The sequence below is a fragment of the Lissotriton helveticus genome, chromosome 10, assembly GCF_964261635.1.
Source record: "Lissotriton helveticus chromosome 10, aLisHel1.1, whole genome shotgun sequence".
NCBI classification, from domain to species: Eukaryota; Metazoa; Chordata; class Amphibia; order Caudata; family Salamandridae; genus Lissotriton; species Lissotriton helveticus.
Genome location: NC_136071.1, coordinates 538,586,979 through 538,609,509, shown reverse-complemented (window position 1 = coordinate 538,609,509; position 22,531 = coordinate 538,586,979).

The window sequence follows — 22,531 nt, the reverse complement described above, 5'->3', positions numbered from 1 at the left end:
AACATTATGAGGCTTGACCCAGGTCAATACCCAATCTTGCAGAGTCACCTCTGCGCCAGGCTTCCTAGGCGCAGTTTCCAAGTTGAGCACAACAGTAGTCTCCTACACGCACCTCTCACATGTGTGAACACATGTTCAACTGTAACCAGCCAAGTGTCGCTTAAACTTGCTGCACCGCAGCCGCCTTATTTTAAAAAGGCTTCAGAAAAGGCAGACACTGTTGAAAAAAGCTCTAGCAGTCCATTTACCATGAGCTTATCGTGGGTGAGTCACAGGTTATGAGGCTCCTCCACAGTAAAACGGTGTAAACCAGGCAATTAAAAAGCAAAACATCTGGGTGGATTAGATGGTCAGAACCCATCTTAGCACAGCACTGCCTTGTGTTTCCTTGGATTGACTAAACCACGCAGAGCTCGCAAGGTGGTTTTGTGCAGCTTAGTAAATCCAAGTTAAGGACTTACAACTCTTGGCAAGCCCTTAGTAAATCAGGCCCAAAATCTGGGCACTATGATTTGTCAGCAACGAGTGCATTTACCTAAAAGAGGCACATGTTATAAGGGACTAGCTAACCCGTCGCGCGTTGCTGCGATCTCCCAAAAAAAGGAAATTCAAGGAAACTCGTTATAACATTCAATTTACATTGTGTCATTTTTATTGAAACGTATTCATTTTAATATGGAAAACATTTCAAAGTGTGTTTTAATTCTACTTATTTATTCGAGTGCTTATGGATACATGATTTGTTGTTTTTCCGTCTGGTGCGTACATCATTATTCAAAAGAATATGAGGGCCCTGGGGGGCCGATATTTAGAAAATGTTATGCCAGAAACCTTCGTGGGAGTGTACTCAACAACTTCCCAAAGTTTCATGGCGATCGGATGAATGGTGTTTTAATTCTATTTATTTATTCGAGTGCTTGTATACACGATTTGTAGTTTTTACGTCTGGTGCGTACATCAGTATTCAAAAGATTTATAGGGCCCTGGGGAGCCGACATTTAAAAAAATGTTATGGCAGAAACCTTCGCGAAGGTGTACTCAACAACTTCCCAAAGTTTCATGGCGATCGGATGAATGGTGTAGTAATACATAAAGGACAAACAGACAAACAGGCAGACAGACAGACATACATTCGTTTTTATATATATAGATTGTGTAATCAAACTTCAAGAACGCAAACAAAGTTTTTAAAGATGAATATAAGAAAAATGAATGCCTGCACATTCATTCTCCGCAAATGGCAGAATCCAGGGCACTAAGGAAACATTACAAACTTTAGGTTTGGGAAGCAAAGAGTGCTCACACTGAATAAAAATTGCTGAAGAACAACACAATTTTATGGGTCAAAATGTCCAGGAAAGTTCTGGCAATGTATAAGTAAGCTTGACTTCCAATACTAAAATGAGTCGGGCAATTCAATCTTGAACAAAGCTGGACTGCACATATTGAGATGTTATATGCCAATGATTCAGATGGATGGGCTCCCCCTTACATCTTAACTGTTGCTAAAGCCTCCCTTGATCCATTTTAACTTTGAGTATCATTAAATCACCAAAATCTGATGGAGCGCAGAGCATTAATGGCCTTACCAATGCAATGTACTTTTTAAGCCTTAAATTGACTTTTGGGCTCCCACTCTTTCCACTCTATACCACAGCTCTTTGAAAACAAGATTGCTGCATATCCTTGTCAAGGATGTATTGCCTCTAATATATAACCAGCAGTGGCTAAGCCTATAGGTCTCAGCAATCCAAGAGCTATTGCGGTTCTCAATGACAATGTCTTTTAGCCATGTGTTATGGGGGTGCAGTAGGCAGCAAGCGACAGTGTGAGGAGAGTCTGAAACAGCAGCTTTCAAAGAACAGAGATGGAGCAAGATGGAGTCCATATTTCTGCTTCTCACGGGTCATATTTTTTAGTGTTTTGAAGCTATTGAAGCACTTTATAAGAGGCCAAACAAAGCCCAAAACTTCATAGAGTGTCAAATTTCACAAAGACAGGCGCAGGCATTGCTTGGTAACCCTTAAGAGGGGCCCATGTAGGGAAGGTGATGGTTTGGATTGAGCAGCTCAAGATCAATAATTGATACATCACGTAATCTAGTTGATTTTAAAAGCCATGTCTACGCTGCCTGCTGATTGTAAATATTACCTGAGGGAAAAGAATTCCTCAAATACTTGCATATTAATGCTCAGCATCACAGTTAATGATGCTTGCTGAAACTCAGCTCCCAACTCCTGAGTTTAGATCTCATGGTTAAGCACTCCAGTCACACTTGCACTGACATGCCAAGGGGAAAACAGATGTCTGGTATGCTGCTGACCACGCCTTCTATTGGCCCGGCTATGACCAGTTGCTACGGAGATTAGGGCTCTAGCAGGAGTTGTAGCTACCATATTTAGAGATGGGCGAGCCAACAGCCTGCGCAAAGCTATGAAAGTGTCTGGAATGTAGATCATACAATACACTTCACATAAAATATGAGGGGCTTTCTAAAATACTTAACGAGGGTATTCCTTTAATATGTGGAACCTTTGATATTAACATGGCACATTATGGCGCAGCACTAAGAGGTACTTGTTCAAAGGGATAGTTTTAAAATGTTTCTAAAGAAAGTACAAAGAGCCCTTGAATTTGGGTGTTAGGGTGGGAGGAGAGGACGTGGCGTTACGGCCAGAGCTGCCAGCCTTGGAGCTGGCAAACCAGTTTTGAGTTTCGCCGTTGTCACAACATCCTGTGATCTTGAGTAAATCAGTTATTCTCCCTGTTCCTACAAAAACGAACATGTCCATGTGCAAAGTAAATGGTGCTAACATACAGCACTCTAATAATACATTCGATTGGCAATCGCGCTATATCAAACTGTATTAAAAAAAGAAGCGGCGGACGACGCCTGGAGTGCCTGAAGACAAATAAATGTTGTTCCTAAAATGTGACCAGCGGATATTTGCCAGTACTTGGTCCATGCTCAGGGGGAAGGGCCAAACACAGGAGAGGCATGAGGTATTCATGCCATGGACAAATGGGGACAAAGGATTTCAGACTGACGATGGAGCATGTAAATGGAAAGCCTATGGTCAGGCTGAAGCCCACAGATTGAACACTACATGTCTCTTTGAGACAGCACATGCGCTGTCTAGCCTAGACCTACAAAATTTGATACTTTGTAAGCAACAGATTACTGAATGATTGCATTGCTTTATGTGGAAACCAAGCACTATGCCAAATTTTACAAAAGGAACTGGAATTATTTCAGAGGTAGCAGCAACATATTGACAATACACTTGCTTTGTCGATGCTACTCTATGAGTCACTGAAAGTAAAAAAATGCTGCTTGTCTGTTGATCCCCCGATGGCCTTCAATTAAATTGTTTCATGTTATGGTAAAAGTTGCCTAGATGGGCAATCCCGTCCCCTTTACAATAGGGCATCCAGTCACTGTAGCCTAACACTAGTGTTCAGATAAAATTGGCACATAACGGTCACGTTTCAAGAAAGATAATAATCAACAGAAGGTTAAAGAAAGGCTTTGTGCTGGGTCTGCTGCTTTTCTATCTGTAAATAGCAGACCTTCCAGGTGTCATTAAAATGCAGGGTTCTCACTCATCAAAATTAGACACGCTTTGTCTTCAATCACTGCAATATTCAGCTGACAGTTTTTTTAGGCACTAGACCATAGGGCCTGCTGAAACCCATGGCTGCCTGGAATACTTATTACATTGATAGGTGTGGTGCAGTGGCCAGAGCAGCTGACTTTCAAGGACAGGGCTCACGGTTCGATCCCCGGCTCTGGCGGCTGCTCAGGTCAGCACCATCCGACACTGGGTAATAGCTCACTTAATTTCCACAATGGCCCCCAGATCCTTGAGACCCGTAAGGATGAGTAGTTTGCACTTTACAAATACGGATTTAAATTTATTTATTTACATTTTACTTCAATAATATAATGATATTCAACACAAAGTGAACTGTATTCTTTTTTTTTTAGCAATCAAGTGTGCAAAATGAACAGGTGGTTTGTTGGAGATGCTGGAGTAGAGAAACATAAGAAAAGATGTAATTTAGGAGTATGGAAGGGTGATCAAGGATCATCGAATGAACATAGGGTCTACTTAAAATTTAAATCTGTTTCTCTGTCTTATGCCATCTGTCACCTTTATAAAAGTCTGCAATCTATTCAATAAACCCCCTACCTCAGTAGTAAGTGCTAAACTACTTCCACTTGTTGATTATGGCGTGGCTGCCTTCTGAGGGAAAATGTGTCCTAAATAAATGACACTGTATTCTTTCTAGAACACAGTGTGATTTATTTAGGCAAGTCTTCCATCTACCGAATTCTTCCGCCCACCTGGGAACTGTACAAGACTTTAATATGTAGCAAACGTCACCAAAATGAATGTACTTGTTTTGGTCAGATACTGTGCAATGCAATTGGCCAATGATAACTCCATTAGCTAAAGTGTTTGGCGTGTGCTTGCAACAAGCCACTTTAGATGATCTCTCTGTACCAGTTATGTACATAATACAATGTAGACGTTACAGCTACAAGCTTTATGGGACTCTTCAACGTCTCTGGGGCACTTTAAACTTGTAGCTAAAAAACAGCCACAAGCCATGTCTTTTATAGGGGGCAACGAGGAACCGGACACTAAAAAACACTCAGAATACGTTGAGGGGGCTTTTCTGAAAATAAATTGTCAAACTACCTCTCATACCCTTTGTTAAAAGGAACAAGGACATCACTTTGTTCATATTCTGTTTTCTTGTGTATTCCTTTGAAGGAATTTAGACATGTTCAACCAGCATAAAAACATTGTCCCAAATGCTACCTACCATATTTGTAGTTATAAGCATGAAACAGTAACTCTCTAACTGGAACAAAGAAAAAAGGATTTAGACCACTTGTTATCAACACGCATTGGCAATGCCAAGAGGAGAGGCCTGGCTTTGAAAAAGAATGGCATAGGGTAATTACTATCCTCCTTCCAGCTGTGCTGCAGGCAGAGAAAAACACTGTTAATTATCTAAGTATCTAAGATACTTTATTAGCATTACCATGTCATGTGTGTCCCTAAAGGTTCAACCCCAGGTAGCTGGATAAATAAACAAAATGATCACAGCTTTGTGAAAGGTAAGCGCTGTTTCGTGGAAGCACACAATGTCTGTCCAATCAGAACATGTAATCATGGCTCCTAACATGTGGAGGGTGCCAAAACCACTCTCCTAGTGATTCTCACATAATGATTATGGCGTTAGATGTACTGCCAAGCCGCACCATTAAAAAAAGTGTCACCAATTCTTCTGATCTATGCAATGAGATGTGATGGCCTTTGAATGAGAGCAAATCCAGTCAAATGTATGACTGTAACTCTCACTGCCTTGCAAATTAAGAGGATGGCATAGATTAAATAAGCATTGGCGAATGCAATAGATTTCACATATGTGATTAATAATATGTTATTTTTTGTACGTTTTAACTTGTTGAGCAGTTTGCAGTATAAGATGCTGAAACTTTGTAAAAGTGTTATGACTTGCTTATTGAGAACAGCAATATATTGTGAGGTAACTGGTGGTAATATTAAATGGGGATAGTAGGTAAAGGGAGTAGAACAAAAAGAAAACATACAGCCGACAATTATGCTTAAAATGTAAGTAAATTAGGTAAAGGCGGAGGACAAACCAAACAAACACAGCACAAGCACTAATCCACAGACAAATCCTAAAAAGTCAGGCAGGTAGCAATCATAAATATACTATTTATAACTGTAAGAAATTATGATGTCTTTCAAATAAAATAATAACACCTTACAATATGTGACCTATGCGATTAATTTATAAATCAGAAACCTTAACAAAAGAATGTGGCAAAATATAACATTTAAGAGTTCCTCACTGGGATGTTTAACTCAACGTAAACTACACCCTGGAGGACTTTATAGGGCCTTATAGTGCTTAGACCCTTCCTGTGATGTAATAAGCATCAAATATCACCAAAACTCCCTTTTCTGTGATGCCACTTTAACCAAAGTACCTATGATGTAATTTCATTTGATGTCATAATCTAGGACAAAATGTGTGGTGTGACCAGAGCCGTCCTTTGCTAAGCAAGCTCCCTGGGTAGACAGAAATGTTGCACCCTTGCAGATGGTAGTGTAAGAAAGTGGGTTTTTGTTGCAGTAACCCCCCCCCACTTTTTGCCAGACTACTGATGCACTTTTTTCTTGATGTGCCCTGGGTCTCTGCCAATCAGGTTCCCAGGGCCTGTGCTCTTTCTCCAAAACTAACCCAATTGGCATCTCTGGCCACAGGTCAGCCCCTGCTAAATGGTACCACAGGTACCTAGGGCACTGTGACCAGGAAGACCTCTAAGGGCTGCAGCACATATTGTGCCACCCTTAGAGGCCCTGTACCTTTACACTCACACAAACACTGCCTTTGCAGGTTGCATGTTTTGGTGCAGAACAAAGTAAAGAGTCGACATGGCACACATCCTGTGTGCCATGCCTACAACCCACTGCCCTGGCATAGATCAGTCACCCCTCTAGCTGGGTGTCGTATGCCAGTGGTGAGGGTACAGGTGCATGAGCTCTGAAACCATACAGTACCTAAGTCCATTCTTAGGCATTGTTAGTGTTGTGCTGCCATTAAGAGTATATGGTGCTGGGAGCTTGCCATTACGAACTCCACTGCACCATAATGGCTACACTAAAAACTGAGAAGTTTGGTATCAAACTTCTCAGCACACTAAACCCACACTGATGCCAGTGTGGGATTTAATGAGAAATGTACACAGAGGGAATCTTTGAAATGCCCCCTGAAAAATGACCAGCCTCTGGTGGGTTCCCTGACTGGTACACACCTGCCTTCCACCACGGGACATGTTTCTGGACCACTAGGGTGGGAGCCTATGCTCCCTGAGCTCAGAAACAAAGCCTTTCCTGGGCGGAGGTGTTCACGTCTCCCCCATGCCAGGAAGAGCCATCAGTGGCAGGGGAGCTTCAAAGGCCTGGCAGCCTTTGTAATGAGACCCCCATCCTCTCCTGCGATCAGTAAAAGGCCTCCTTCCTGTCTCCCCTCCCTGACGGCGGGAAGAGAAGTGGGAAAAACTAGCCAGCCCAGGAAGTGTGCCCACCTCTGTCAACTGCCAACTCAGGGGGGGAGGCGAGGTGAAGTCCACTCTCCAGTGCTCGCATCTTGCAGATGGCAGGCACTCCCCAATCAGGACTAGCGATTGAGCTCACTTCGCCATGTGGGGTGAGCACACCAAGGGTGTAGTCACCCTAAGGTCAGTAACCCATTGGCTACTGACCTCAAGACCCCTAAAACGCCCCTAATTAGAGTATTTAGGGGGCAGCCCTGAACCAAGAAGGCAGATCCAGCCTGATAAGCAAAGAAGATAAGAAGGACTGAAGAGCAGTGCAGAGCAACCAAGAGGACGACGCCCACTGACTTGGCCCCAGTCCTACCGGCCTGTCTCTCCTCGAACCAACTCCTGCAAAAACCTCCGAGTGTCCTGCAGCCAGCAACCTCAACAACCCCGGAGGACATGCCTGCCTTCACTTCAAAGACTGAAATCGCCCAAGAACACTGAACTTGTTCAAACTACAGCTTCTGGTGCCAGCCAGAGACCACAAATCCAGCCACTCTGCACCCGCCAAACCCGGCCCGAGCTAGAGTGGAAAAACACCACGAGGAGGTCCCCCCAGTTATCCCGACCCGAGATCTGGTGACCCCTGACTTTCCTCAAACCTCCAGACAACGCCGGAAGCCTCAATCCAGAGGATGCCCCCACCGCGACCAGAGCAGGTAAGAAAATCTGACGTCCCATGGCACCCCTGCACCCGACGCCCTACGGCCTGTGTGCCCCAATGCACGGTGCCTAACCAACCCACAACATCCCAACTTACCCCTCAAAATGGTGATCGTTGCACCCAGAAGATCCTCATCACCGAGCCTGAAGTGTTTCTTTGTACTGGAGGTTCTCAGTTGAAAACAACAGCGCACCCGACCTCAAAACAGCACCCTGCACCCGGCCGACCTAGTACCGCTGAGGGTGCACCTTTGGTGCTACTTTAGTCCCCAATTTGCCCTGAGCTAAACACTAGGAGCTTTGCTCCCACAATCTCGTGGCCTACTTGCCAGCAGCCACCAACCGGAGACCCCCTATCCTCCCTAGGATAACATTGGGCCTCAACACTCTGCACCCAGCGGCCCTAGTGCCGCTGAGGGTGCAACTACTGTGCATCACTTACCCTGGGAGACCCCTGAGTCTGACCCCAGAACCTTAACTCCCACAGTCGTTTACTTAGCTGTGAACCGTTAACCTGTTTTCCTCCCATAGGATAACATTGACATTCACCTGTTTGCAAGAAATGTCCCAGTGCTGAATCTAGGTATCCAGCACTGAATTAGAAAATTAATGTGAAAAGTAACTTACCTGCAACTTACTGTAAAAGCCTATTCATATCCTATTAATTTCAATGTACTGCTCCAAAAAATGTCAAAGTGTGGCGTTTTGAAATCTGAAAATATTCTTTAAAAATCATGTGAATAACCAAAACATCATTACTCATCTGTTTCCAGGAAATGTCCCAGTGCTAAATCTAGGTATCCAGCACTGAGTTAGAAAAGTAACCTTAAAAGTAACTGTCAGAAGGGGCCGTTCCAGGATGGGGAGGGGATCACCTGAGACAGAGATCCACCAGTCGGAAACCCAGGTAACTCTTGGTCCGGGTCTCTATTACAGGACAACGGAGGTAGGCCCTACAAAGACAGCCAATCAGGACAAGAGCGGCAGGAGGAAAAGGCAGATCCAGATGCAGGACGGTGTGACGTCATGGAGTCCGGAAGAAGACGGCAGGAGAAGCCGTGAGGACGCGAGAAGACTGAACCGGAGCAGGACGAGGAATCGAGGAAAACCACTGAAGAAAGCGGAGAAGTAGAAGAGTGGTCCGAGGAGTGGTGGATTCCTTCCCCCCAGGGAGGACGCAGAAGCTGCCGTAACTCAGGAGAGTTACGGCTTGTAGGGTGAGTGACAAGCAAAGGGAAATGGGAGGGACCAGGGAGAGCAGGGTGGAAGGGAGGGAAGCCGGGGCACTGTAAATAGTGGCCACAACACCGTCTTTCTTTGTAGACCTCCCGACTCTGCCTAAAGCACGTTTTTCCCCTATTTTTGTTTCCCGACCTCACCTAAAGCATGCTTTAATATCTATGACACCCGTCTTGCTTAGCGTATCATGGAACCTCATTCATAAACCTCACATTTAGATAGCTGAAAGTATGGTCACCAGAAGAGACCTATAGTATTGACCCTAATTAACAGGAGGGATTCTGGTACTCGAAGTCCTTGCCTTCAATGCGACCATTGCTCATATGCACCGGGTGTGGTGGTGGTTAACCTTCACAGATAAGATTTCAACCTAAGTAGAGTACTTACGTCCTCTCTCTTTTCCTCGAGTATCCTTGGGGAAGACCGCCAAACGGGAGAATTCCAAACAAGAGGACAACGCCAGAAAATTCTATGCTTCACCAGCACCTCCATTAAGAATACTACAAGGGACACTCATATCACTACCTTTGTTTTGCAATAAACCCAACAACTGACAAATTACTAAATCCTCCTAGCTTCTATTTCCGCCCATCCTTCCCACAGTAACTTACCTGTAATTTACTGAAAAAGCCTATTCATTTTAATGTACTGTATTTGCTAAGTGTTGCATACTACTGCTCCCCTGTAAATCAAACAAAGTACAATTTATATTGCATTTTCAAACTGTTCTACATCAAGTAACTTATTACTGAAAAGTATTTAATGCTTACCTGTGCCAGGTTTGCTTGGTTCTAACAATAAACAACAGTATACATTTATACAAAATCAATTTGCCTAGAGTTCAGTTCTTGAGTGTGTGAATTCATTTGGTGACTGAATGTGTACATCAAATGCTTAACACTGTCCTCTGATACTGCCTTACTGCTCAACCAAGCTACCACTATTAGAGAGTGAGGTTCTATCTAACTTTAACCTCTGCCTATCTATGGGGACACTTGTATTCTATACACACTATAACTCATTTCATTTTGGTGTAATATAGATAAAGCCAGGTTCCTACATTGGTGGATAAGTGGTGGGATACACTACTTGCATTTCTTGGACTACTTGTATACCACCTGATCACATGATAGAACACTTACATTGTCTTTAGAATTCCGATGTTTTCAAATTGGCATTTTTACCAAACTACTAAAAGTCTTGTTAGGGCCTTGCTTAAGTCACTTTAGAATTTTAGAAAATAAAAAGTCACTATAGTCAAGGGTAGAGGGGGTAGAACTTTTTGTTAGAATGTCTCAAAAACAGAACCCAACTATTAGTGAAGATAACCATAATGACATACAGGACATGGTTGAGGAGCTTGACCTTACCCCTTACCTTCACTTGTCTTTTCAGGAAGTAAGGTCCTTATGTAGAATGAAAAATATAACAATGGCCCACATCTAACCGAACAAAGACTCCAGGACCTGTTGGATGAGTATGCAAAGATTCACCCTTCTAAAAATGGTGATGACCAGGCAGAGGAGGAAGGAGGTGAGGAGGATGGAGATAGGTACCCACCTCCATCACTACCTATGGAAGAAAGGAACCCTGTTCCCTTCCTTCCAAGAGTTAACCTCTGGGGGCCTAGAGGCCACACAGGAGGTCCAGGCTCTGGTGAGGACATTGAGGGCAGCCTCAATGAGGAGGATAGCCTTTTGGCAAGGCTGGCCAAAATACTGGATCTAGAGTCCAGACTCCTGGCTCTAAAGAAAGAAAGAAAGGTGATGGGTTTAGCATCCATTAATGGTGGCAGCAATCAAAACAATAAGGATAGAGAGCAATCTTATGAACCCCAAATCCCCAAAAGGAGTGTCCCTAAATATGAGGAGGGTGATGATATCACCAAATGGTTCACAGCCTTTGAGAGGGCTTGTGAAGCCAGAAGGGGGGCACTCCTTTGGGAACTGTTCTCTGATAACTGCTGGGACAGACTCCAGACCCTTCCTGGGACAGATGCTTTGTCCTATGTCTTCATGAAGAGCAATTTGTTTGATGGATTTGGACTCACAACTAGGCCTGGGCATCAAAATCCATTCTGCTTCCGTAAATTGTGATAATTTGACATTTTTGCGTTCCGCGGAGAGCGTGAAAATGTCGAAATTTCCGCAATCCGCATTGTCCCAGAAATGTTTTTCTTGCTTGCGCTGTAAAAATATGATCTCGCGCGCGATCGCCTTACCTGAATTCCCGCGTTTGCCGACAAGTTTTCCCGATCCGGTCGCGTTCTCCACGAGATGTTGGATTGTTGGTAGCCATTTTAGCTATCTCGTGAGAGTTAGCGCCCGCGATCACATAATTCCTCTCGCGATCATGTCATTCATCTAACAATCATGCAGCGCAAGAGTATGTGATCTCAAACACATCATTCTCCACCGTAAGTGAGAGCGTGAGGACGCGGACACATCATATCGAATGCGACAAGGAGCGAGAGACCCCGAACACAACATATCCAACGTGACAGGGAGTGAGAGAATGCAATCATGTCATTTTGGACGCGCCATCGACATCCGGCAGAAGTAATGTGAAGCTCGAGAACTCGAACATGTAAAGTTTTCAATTTGGAGAAGAATATCAAATCTAACAGCATGAAACCTTCTGCAAATTATGATTTGGATGCAAACAACTCCTCAGATTGACATTTGGCTGCCCTTTTTTGTGCAAGGAGTCCTTTTTTAAAAAGTTGGGGAGAGGGACGAAGTGCCACAGAATCTCCAACTTCCTTTTCCTGTCCAGCAGACTTCTCTCAGTGCTTTGTCCGTCTCCTGATCATTCTGCCTTTGGATTTTGAGCTGGAAAGATCACTCTTTTTCTCTGCTGCATCATTGTAATTGGATTTGAGGATTTTTGAATTGGATATTTTACAAGTAAGTCGTTGTTGTGTCTGTTTGATTGGGGGCATTGCAGTTGTTGCAACTACAATTTAATTTTGTAGCTATCATTCCTTTTAAGAAAATATTTTGTGGGTGGTAGACTAGTAGTCACTAGGCCTGAGGTAGTCATGGCCTCATGGGTGTGTGCATGGAGAAGTAACTGTTCCTTTGATGTTTTTTGAATGTATTTCATTTTCAAGCATCATTTAGGCCTGGATGGCATTGGATTGAGTTGGGAAATGTGTTTTTCTGGGGTAGGCTTTCTGTTGTTGGGCCTGGCCTTGTGTCTGGTGGCCATTTAGAAGCCCAGGCCTGCAAGCTTGTCTGGACTTGTCTGCCAACAGGCCTGCTTCCATCCAGTAGGCTCAGAGCAGGTAGCCATAGCTTTATTAATCAAGTGTTTCTGTGTGGTCTGTTGAATTTAGACATCATTTAGGGCATGGATGGCTTTGGATTGAGTTGGGAAGTGTGTTAATTTGGGGTGGGCTTTCTGATGATGTTGGGCCTGGCCATGTGGCTGGTGGCCATTTTGAAGCGTATGCCTGTAAGCTTGCTGTCCTTGTTGTCTGCCAAGAGGCCTGCTTTCATCCAGTAGGCTCAGAGCAGGTAGGCACTGCTTTATTAATCAAGTGTTTCCATGTGGTCTGTTGAATATGCATAATTTAGGGCATGGATGGCATTGGATTTTGTTGGGAAGTGTGTTTTTTTGGGATGGGCTTTCTGATGTTGTTGGGCGGGGCCTGGCCATGTGACTGGTGGCCATTTTGAAGCCTAGGCCTGCAAGCTTCTCTGGCCTTGTCTGCCGAGAGGCCTGCTTTCATCCAGTAGGCTCAGAGCAGGTAGCCACAGCTTTATTAATCAAGTGTTTCTGTGGGGTCCGTTGAATTTAGACATCATTTAGGGCATGGATGGCATTGGATTGAGTTGGGAAGTGTGTTTTTTTGGGGTGGGCTTTATGATGTTGTTGGGCCTGGCCATGTGGCTGGTAGCCATTTTTAAGCCTAGTCCTGCAAGCTTGTCTGGCCATGCCTGCCAACAGGCCTGCTTACATCAAATAGGCTCAGAGCAGATATCCACAGCTTTATTAATCAAGTGTTTCTGTGTGGTCTGTTGAATGTAGACATCATTTAGGGCATGGATGGCATTGGATTGAGTTGGCAAGTGTTTTTTTGGGGTGGGCTTTCTGATGTTGGGCGTCTTAAAGACATGCCTTTCTTGTGTGTGTCTGGTGTGTGTTGGTGTGCAATGCATGCAACTTGCAGACCTTTTTGGTGGCCTGTGAATTTTCATATTTGCATTTTGAGGCATAAAAAAGGCAGGGCAGTGTGCTTTTGCCTGCTTCCTTTGCCTGACTTTTATAGGCCTTTTGTCAGCTCCTGGTGTTTCCCAGGCCCACTGCTTGTTGCTTGTGATTTGTGAGTGTCCATGTGGCTGGTGGCCTTTTTTTGTGCTGGGATTTATTAGTGTCCTGCTTTTGCCATATAGGCCTGCATGGTTTTCCTATTGGCTTACTGCTTCCATCCATCCACCCCCTTTGCCAGCAGCAGCTCCATGAATGATGTGATGCTCAAATAATTTAATGGCAAATAGGGTCCACCCCACTTCCATTACATTTTTATTTTTGTGGTTCTTATTCTCTTTCCTATCCTTCCAGAGAGTGTAGTGTGTGTACAGAGTAGTATAACATAGCTCTTGTTGACAAAGTCTCAGAAATGGCTAGACTCTATCTTTTGTTTGCACTAGTAAAGTAAGTAAGTAAAGCACAACAACAAATGCAACTTTTCACTTATGTTATTCTCCTGGCTTATTTGCTTTTAGGTGCACAAAAAGACAGAGGATGAGGTTTCATCATCATGACCCATTGTACTGCCAGACAGAAGTCCTGCTGCTCACCACATCACGTCCACGTGTGACCACAGACATCTCTGCAACTTGTACACCTGAGTCTTGCCTGCCATCTGAAGAAGATGGCTCCAAAGAAAGGTACCAGGTCCAATACCAAGAAAGTTGCCGGTGAGAAGAGGGAGCAGAAAAAGGAAGTGCCATTAACCACGACTGGTGTGCAGGCAAATGTTTTTTATTTGGTCCAAAAAAGTTACGCCTGCAGCAGCGTTGTCTGGGAACCAAGCTGGGAGCAGCACCTCCGCACTAGTGGTCCAACCCCATCAACCTAGGCCCAAGCCCTTGAGTGTCGCAGAAGTAGCCAGTATACTAACGATCAGCAATTTTGAAATGTCATTATTGCAAAGTAGTACACAAGCAACGCTGGCGGAAACTCAGGAGATAAGTGCCAAGGCCAGGGACAAACCTCCCTGTGACCATCCCCTTTCACCTACCACCTCCAAATCTATTCATCTACCTAACACAGCCTGTCGTCCAAGAAGATCATCAGATCTCACATTCAACGATATCAACAATTTAGTCAAATTTTACTCGTCCAATGAGGTCCTTAACACTAACCCTAATGTTTTAATCCATACCATTCAATCTAACCCCAACAGAGAATCCTACCTTAACTGCAGATTCATAAATAAAGATAACCTCGAGCAAGTCAATATCTCACAGAGCCCTCCCCCCCCATGGTGCGGCTCCACTCAAATGCATACTACTTAACTGTAGGTCTGCTAGCAAGCACGCCTCCGAGATCTTCCACCTCATTCAACAGAATGAGTTAGACATCATTATCTTCACAGAAACTTGGCTCAAATCTTCGTCCACTTCAATTCTCGACCTCTTGGTACCCCCCACCCATGACATAATGTGTCTTGACAGAGACAAGAAGATGAGTGGCAGCCTAGCATGTATACACCGGAGTACGCTTGAGGTCTCCCTTTCAGAGTCTTCTGTGCTGTTAAAATGCGAATATCTTCCTCCCTAGGATAACATTGGGCCTCAACACTCTGCACCCAGCATCCCTAGTGCCGCTGAGGGTGCAACTACAGTGCATCACTTATCCTGGGAGACCCCTGAGTCTGACCCCAGAACCTTAACTCCCACAGTCGTTTACTTAGCTGTGAACCGTTAACCTGTTTTCCTCCCATAGGATAACATTGACATTCACCTGTTTGCAAGAAATGTCCCAGTGCTGAATCTAGGTATCCAGCACTGAATTAGAAAAGTAATGTGAAAAGTAACTTACCTGCAACTTACTGTAAAAGCCTATTCATATCCTATTCATTTCAATGTACTGCTCCAAAATATTTCTAAGTGTGGCGTTTTTAAATCTGAAAATATTCTATAAAAATGATGTGAATAACCAAAACATCATTACTTATCTGTTTCCAGGAAATGTCCAAGTGCTGAATCTAGGTATCCAGCACTGAGTTAGAAAAGTAACGTTAAAAGTAATTGTCAGAAGGGGCCGTTCCAGGATGGGGAGGGGATCACCTGGGACAGAGATCCACCAGTTGGAAACCCAGGTAACTCTTGGTCCGGGTCTCAATTACAGGACGACAGAGGCAGGCCCTACAAAGAGAGCCAATCAGGACAAGAGCGGCAGGAGGAAAAGGCAGATCCAGATGCAGTACGGTGTGACGTCATCGAGTCCGAAAAAAGACGGGAGGAGAAGCCGTGAGGACACGAGAAGACTGAACCGAAGCAGGACGAGGAATCAAGGAAAACCACTGAGGAAAGCGTAGAAGTAGAAGAGTGGTCCGAGGAGTGGTGGATTCCTTCCCCCCAGGGAGGACGCAGAAGCTGCCGTAACTCAGGAGAGTTACGGCTTGTACGGTGAGTGATACTGTACACAGGGCATAGACAGGACAAACAAAGGGAGATGGGAGGGACCAGGGAGAGCAGGGTGGAAGGGAGGGAATCCGGGGGCACTGTAAATAGTGGCCTCAACACCGTCTTTCTTTGTAGACCTCCCGACTCTGCCTAAAGCACGTTTTTCCCCTATTTTTGTTTCCCGACCTCACCTAAAGCATGCTTTAATATCTGTGACACCTGTCTTGCTTAGCGTATCACGGAACCTCATTCATAAACCTCACATTTAGATAGCTGAAAGTATGGTCACCAGAAGAGACCTATAGTGTCGACCCTAATTAACAGGAGGGATTCCTGTACTCGAAGTCCTTGCCTTCAATGCGACCATTGCTCATATGCACCGGGTGTGGTGGTGGTTAACCTTCACAGATAAGATTTCAACCTAAGTAGAGTACTTACCATCCTCTCTCTTTTCCTCGAGTATCCTGGGGAAGACCGCCAAACGGGAGAATTCCAAACAAGAGGACGATGCCAGAAAACTCTATGCTTCACCAGCACCTCCATTAAGAATACTACAAGGGACACTCCTATCACTACCTTTGTTTTGCAATAAACCCAACAATAGACAAATTACTAAACCCTCCTAGCTTCTATTTCCGCCCATCCTTCCCACAGTAACTTACCTGCAATTTACTGAAAAAGCCTAATCATTTTAATGTACTGTATTTGCTAAGTGTTGCATACTACTGCTCCCCTGTAAATCAAACAAAGTACAATTTCTATAGCATTTTCAAACTGTTCTATATCAAGTAACTTATTACTGAAAAGTATTTATTGCTTACCTGTGCCAGGTTTGCTTGGTTCTAACAATAAACAACAGTATACATTTATACAAAATCAATTCGCCTAGAGTTCAGTTCTTGAGTGTGTGAATTCATTTGGTGACTGAGTGTGTACATCAAATGCTTAACACTGTCCTCTGATACTGCCTTACTGCTCGACCAAGCTACCACTATTAGAGAGTGAGGTTCTATCTAACTTTAACCTCTGCCTATCTATGGGGACACTTGTACTCTATACACACTATAACTCATTTTGGTGTAATATAGATAAAGCCAGGTTCCTACATTGGTGGATAAGTGGTGGGATACACTACTTGCATTTCTTGGACTACTTGTATACCACCTGATCACATGATAGAACTCTTACATTGTCTTTAGAATTCCGATGTTTTCAAATTGGCATTTTTACCAAACTACTAAAAGTCTTGTTAGGGCCTTGCTTAGGTCACTTTAGAATTTTAGAAAATAAAAAGTCACTATAGTCAAGGGTAGAGGGGTTAGAACTTTTTGTTAGAATGTCTCAAAAACAGAACCCAACTATTAGTGAAGATAACCATAAAGACATACAGGACATGGTTGAGGAGCTTGGCCTTACCCCTTACCTTCACTTGTCTTTTCAGGAAGTAAGGTCCTTAAGTAGAATGAAAAATATAACAATGGCCCACATCTAACCAAACAAAGGCTCCAGGACCTGTTGGATGAGTATGCAAAGATTCACTCTTCTAAAAATGGTGATGACCAGGCAGAGGAGGAAGGAGGTGAGGAGGATGGAGATAGGTACCCACCTCCATCACTTTCTAGGGAAGAAAGGAACCCTGTTCCCTTCCTTCCAAGAGTTAAACTCTGGGGTCCTAGAGGCCACACAGGAGGTCCAGGCTCTGGTGGGACATTGAGGGCAGCCTCAATGAGGAGGATAGCCTTTTGGCAAGGCTGGCCAAAATACTGGATCTAGAGTCCAGACTCCTGGCTCAAAAGAAAGAAAGAAATGTGATGGGTTTAGCATCCATCAATGGTGGCAGCAATCAAAACAATAAGGATAGAGAGCAATCTTATGAACCCCAAATCCCCAAAAGGAGTGTCCCTAAATATGAGGAGGGAGATGATATCACCAAATGGTTCACAGCCTTTGAGAGGGCTTGTGAAGCCAGAAGGGGGAAAAAGACTGTCTGGGGGGCACTCCTTTGGGAACTGTTCTCTGATAACTGCTGGGACAGACTCCTGACCCTTCCTGGGACAGATGCTGGGTCCTATGTCTTCATGAAGAGCACTTTGTTTGATGGATTTGGACTCACAACTAGGCCTGGGCATCAAAATCCATTCTGCTCCCGTAAATTGTGATAATTTGAAATGTTTGCGTTCCGCAGAGAGCGTGAAAATGTCCAAATTATCGCAATCCGCATTGTCCCAGAATTTTTTTTCTTGCTTGCGCTGTAAAAATATGATCTCGCGCGCGATCGCCTTACCTGAATTCCCGCGTTTGCCGACAAGTTTTCCCGATCCGGTTGCGTTCTCCACGAGATGTTGGATTGTTGGTAGCCATTTTAGCTATCTCGTGAGAGTTCGCGCCCGCGATCAAGTCATTCCTCTCGCGATCACGTCATTCATCTCACAATCATGCACCGCGAGAGTATGTGATCTCAAACACATCATTCTCCACCGTAAGTGAGAGCGTGAGGACGCGGACACATCATATCGAATGCGACAAGGAGCTAGAGAACCCAAACACGTCATTCTCCAGCAAGAGCGTGAGGACGCGAGCACGTCATATCGAACGCGACAAGGAGCGAGAGAACCCGAACATGTCATTCTCCACCGCGAGCGAGATCGTGAGGGCGCAAGCACGTCATATCAAATGCGACAAGGAGCGAGAGACCCTGAGCACAACATATCCACCGTGACAGGGAGTGAGAGAACGCAATCATGTCATTTTGGACGCGTCATCGACATCCGGCAGAAGTAATGTGAAGCTCGAGAACTCAAACATGTAAAATTTTCAATTTGGAGAAGAATATCAACTCTAGCAGCATGAAACCTTCTGCAAATTATGATTTGGATGGAAACAACTCCTCAGATTGACATTTGGCTGCCCTTTTTTGTGCAAGGAGTCCTGTTTTAAAAAGTTTGGGAGAGGGACGAAGTGCCACAGAATCTCCAACTTCCTATTCCTGTCCAGCAGACTTCTCTCAGTGCTTTGTCCATCTCCTGATCATTCTGCCTTTGGATTTTGAGCTGGAAAGATCACTCTTTTTCTCTGCTGCATCATTGCAATTGGATTTGAGGATTTTTTAATTGGATATTTTACAAGTAAGTGGTTGTTGTGTCTGTTTGATTGGGGGCATTGCAGTTGGGCAACTACAATTTAATGTTGGTAGCTATCATTCCTTTTATGAAAAAATCTTGTGGGTGGTAGACTAGTAGAATCTCCAACTTCCTATTCCTGTCCAGCAGACTTCTCTCAGTGCTTTGTCCATCTCCTGATCATTCTGCCTTTGGATTTTGAGCTGGAAAGATCACTCTTTTTGTCTGCTGAATCATTGCAATTGGATTTGAGGATTTTTTAATTGGATATTTTACAAGTAAGTGGTTGTTGTGTCTGTTTGATTGGGGGCATTGCAGTTGTTGCAACTACAATTTAATTTTGGTAGCTATCATTCCTTTTTAAAAAAAATGTTGTGGGTGGTAGACTAGTAGTCAGTAGGCCTGAGCTAGTCATGGCCTCATGGGTGTGTGCATGTTGAAGCAACTGTTCCTTTGGTGTTTTTTTAATGTATTTCATTTTCAAGCATCATTTAGGCCTGGATGGCATTGGATTGAGTTGGGAAATGTGTTTTTCTGGGGTGGGCTTTCTGTTGTTGGGCCTGGCCTTGTGTCTGGTGGCCATTTAGAAGCCTAGGCCTGCAAGCTTGTCTGGCTTTGTCTGTTAACAGGCCTGCTTCTATCCAGTAGGCTCAGAGCAGGTAGCCAAAGCTTTATTAATCAAGTGTTTCTGTGTGGTCTGTTGAATTTAGACATCATTTAGGGTATGGATGGCATTGGATTGAGTTGGGAAGTATGTTTTTTTGGGGTGGGCTTTCTGATGTTGTTGGGCCTGGCCATGTGGCTGGTGGCCATTTTGAAGCATATGCCTGTAAGCTTGTCTGGCCTTGTTGTCTGCCAAGAGGCCTGCTTTTATCCAGTAGGCTCAGAGCAGATAGGCACTGCTTTATTAATCAAGTGTTTCCATGTGGTCTGTTGAATATGCACCATTTAGGGCATGGATGGCATTGTATTGAGTTGTAAAGTGTGTTTTTTTGGGGTGGGCTTTCTGATGTTGTTGGGCCTGGCCAGGTGGCCATTTTGAAGCCTAGGCCTGCAAGCTTCACTGTCCTTGTCTGCCAAGAGGCCTGCTTTCATCCAGTAGGCTCAGAGCAGGTAGTCACAGCTCTATTAATCATTTGTTTCTGTGTGGTCTGTTTAATCTAGACATCATTTAGGGCATGGGTGGCATTGGATTTAGTAGGGAAGTGTGTTTTTTTAGGATGGGCTTTCTGATGTTGTTGGGCGGGACCTGGCCATGTGGCTGGTGGCCATTTTGAAGCCTAAGCCTACAAGCTTCTCTGGCCTTGTCTGCCAAGAGGCCTGCTTTCATCCTTTAGGCTCAGAGCAGGCAGCCACAGCCTTATTAATCAAGTGTTTCTGTGTGGTCTGTTGAATAGACATTATTTAGGGCATGGATGGCATTGGATTGAGTTGGGAAGAGTGTTTTTTAAGGGTGGGCTTTCTGATGTTGTTGGGCCTGGCCATGTTGCTGGTGGCCATTTTGAAGCCTAGGCCTGCAAGCTTCTCTGGCCTCGTCTGCCGAGAGGCCTGCTTTCATCCAGTAGGCTCAGAGCAGGTAGCCACAGCTTTATTAATCAAGTGTTTCTGTGTGGTCTGTTGAAATTAGACATCATTTAGGGCATGGATGGCATTGGATTGAGTTGGGAAGTGTGTTTTTTTGGGGGTGGGCTTCATGATGTTGTTGGGCCTGGCCATGAGGCTGGCAGCCATTTTGAAGCCTAGGCCTGCAAGCTTGTCTGGCCACGCCTGCCAACAGGAATGCTTTCATCCAGTAGGCTCAGAGCAGATATCCACAGCTTTATTAATCAAGTGTTTCTGTGTGGTCTGTTGAATTTAGACATCATTTAGGGCATGGATGGCATTGGATTGAGTTGGCAAGTCTTTTTTTGGGGTGGGCTTTCTGATGATGGGCGTCTTAAAGACATGCCTTTATTGTGTGTGTCTGGTGTGTGTTGGTGTGCAATGCATGCAACTTTCAGACCTTTTTGGTGGCCTGTGAATTTTCATATTTGCATTTTGTTGCATTAAAAAGGCAGAGCAGTGTGCTTTTGCCTGCATCCTTTGCCTGACTTTTATAGGCCTTTTGTCAGCTCCTGGTGTTTCCCCAGGCCCACTGCTTGTTGCTTGTGATTTGTGAGTGTTCATGTGGCTGGTGGCCTTTTTTTGTGCTGGGAGTTATTAGTGTCCTGCTTTTGCCATATAGGCCTGCATGGTTTTCCTATTGGCTAACTGCTTTCCATCCATCCACCCCCTTTGCCAGCAGCAGCTCCATGAATGATGTGATGCTCAAATAATTTAATGGCAAATAGGGTCCACCCCACTTCCATTACATTTTTATTTTTGTGGTTCTTATTCTCTTTCCTATCCTTCCAGAGAGTGTAGTGTGTGTGCACAGTAGTATAACATAGCTCTTGTTGACAAACTCTCAGAAATGGCTAGACTCTATCTTTTGTTTGCACTAGTAAAGTAAGTAACTAAAGCACAACAACAAATGCAACTTTTCACTGATGTTATTCTCCTGGCTTATTTGCTTTTAGGTGCACAAAAAGACAGAGGATGAGGTTTCATCATCATGACCCATTGTACTGCCAGACAGAAGTCCTGTTACTCACCACATCACGTCTACGTGTGAACACAGACATCTCTGCAACTTGTGCACCTGCGTCTTGCCTGCCATCTGAAGAAGATGGCCCCAAAGAAAGGTACCAGGTCCAGTACCAAGAAATTTGCCGGTGAGAAGATGGAACTGAAAAAGGAAGTGCCATTAACCACGACTGGTGTGCCGGCAAATGTTTTTTTTTTGGGTCCAAAAAAGTTACGCCTGCAGCAGCGTTGTCTGGTAACCAAGCTGGGAGCAGCACCTCCGCACTAGCGGTCCAACCCCACCAACCTAGGCCCAAGCCCTTGAGTGTCGCAGAGGTAGACGGTATACTAACGATCAGCGATTTTGAAATGTCATTATTGCAAAGTAGTACGCAAGCAACGCAGGCGGAAACTCAGCAGGTAAGTGTCCAAGGCCACGGACACACCTCCCTGTGACCATCCCCTTTCACCTACCTTCTCCAAATCTATTCATCTACCTAACACAGCCTGTCGTCCAAGAAGATCATCAGATCTCACATTCAACAATATCAACAATTTAGTCAAATCTTACTCGTCCAATGAGGTCCTTAACACTAACCCTAATGTTTTAATCCATACCAGTCATTCTAACCCCAACAGAGAATCCTACCTTAACTGCAGATTCATAAATAAAGATAACCTCCAGGAAGTCAATATCTCACTGACCCCTCCCCCCATAGTGCGGCTCCACTCAAATGCATACTACTTAACTGTAGGTCTGCTAGCAAGCATGCCTCCGAGATCTTCCACTTCATTCAACAGAATGAGTTAGACATCATTATCTTCACAGAAACTTGTCTCAAATCTTCGTCCACTTCATTTCTCGACCTCTTGGTACCCCCCACCCATGACATAATGCGTCTTGACAGAGACAAGAAGATGGGTGGCGGCCTAGCATGTATACACCGGAGTACGCTTGAGGTCTCCCTTTCAGAGTCTTCTGTGCTGTTAAAATGCGAATATCTTCCTCCCTAGGATAACATTGGGCCTCAACACTCTGCACCCAGCGTCCCTAGTGCCGCTGAGGGTGCAACTACAGTGCATAACTTACCCTGGGAGACCCCTGAGTCTGACCCCAGAAC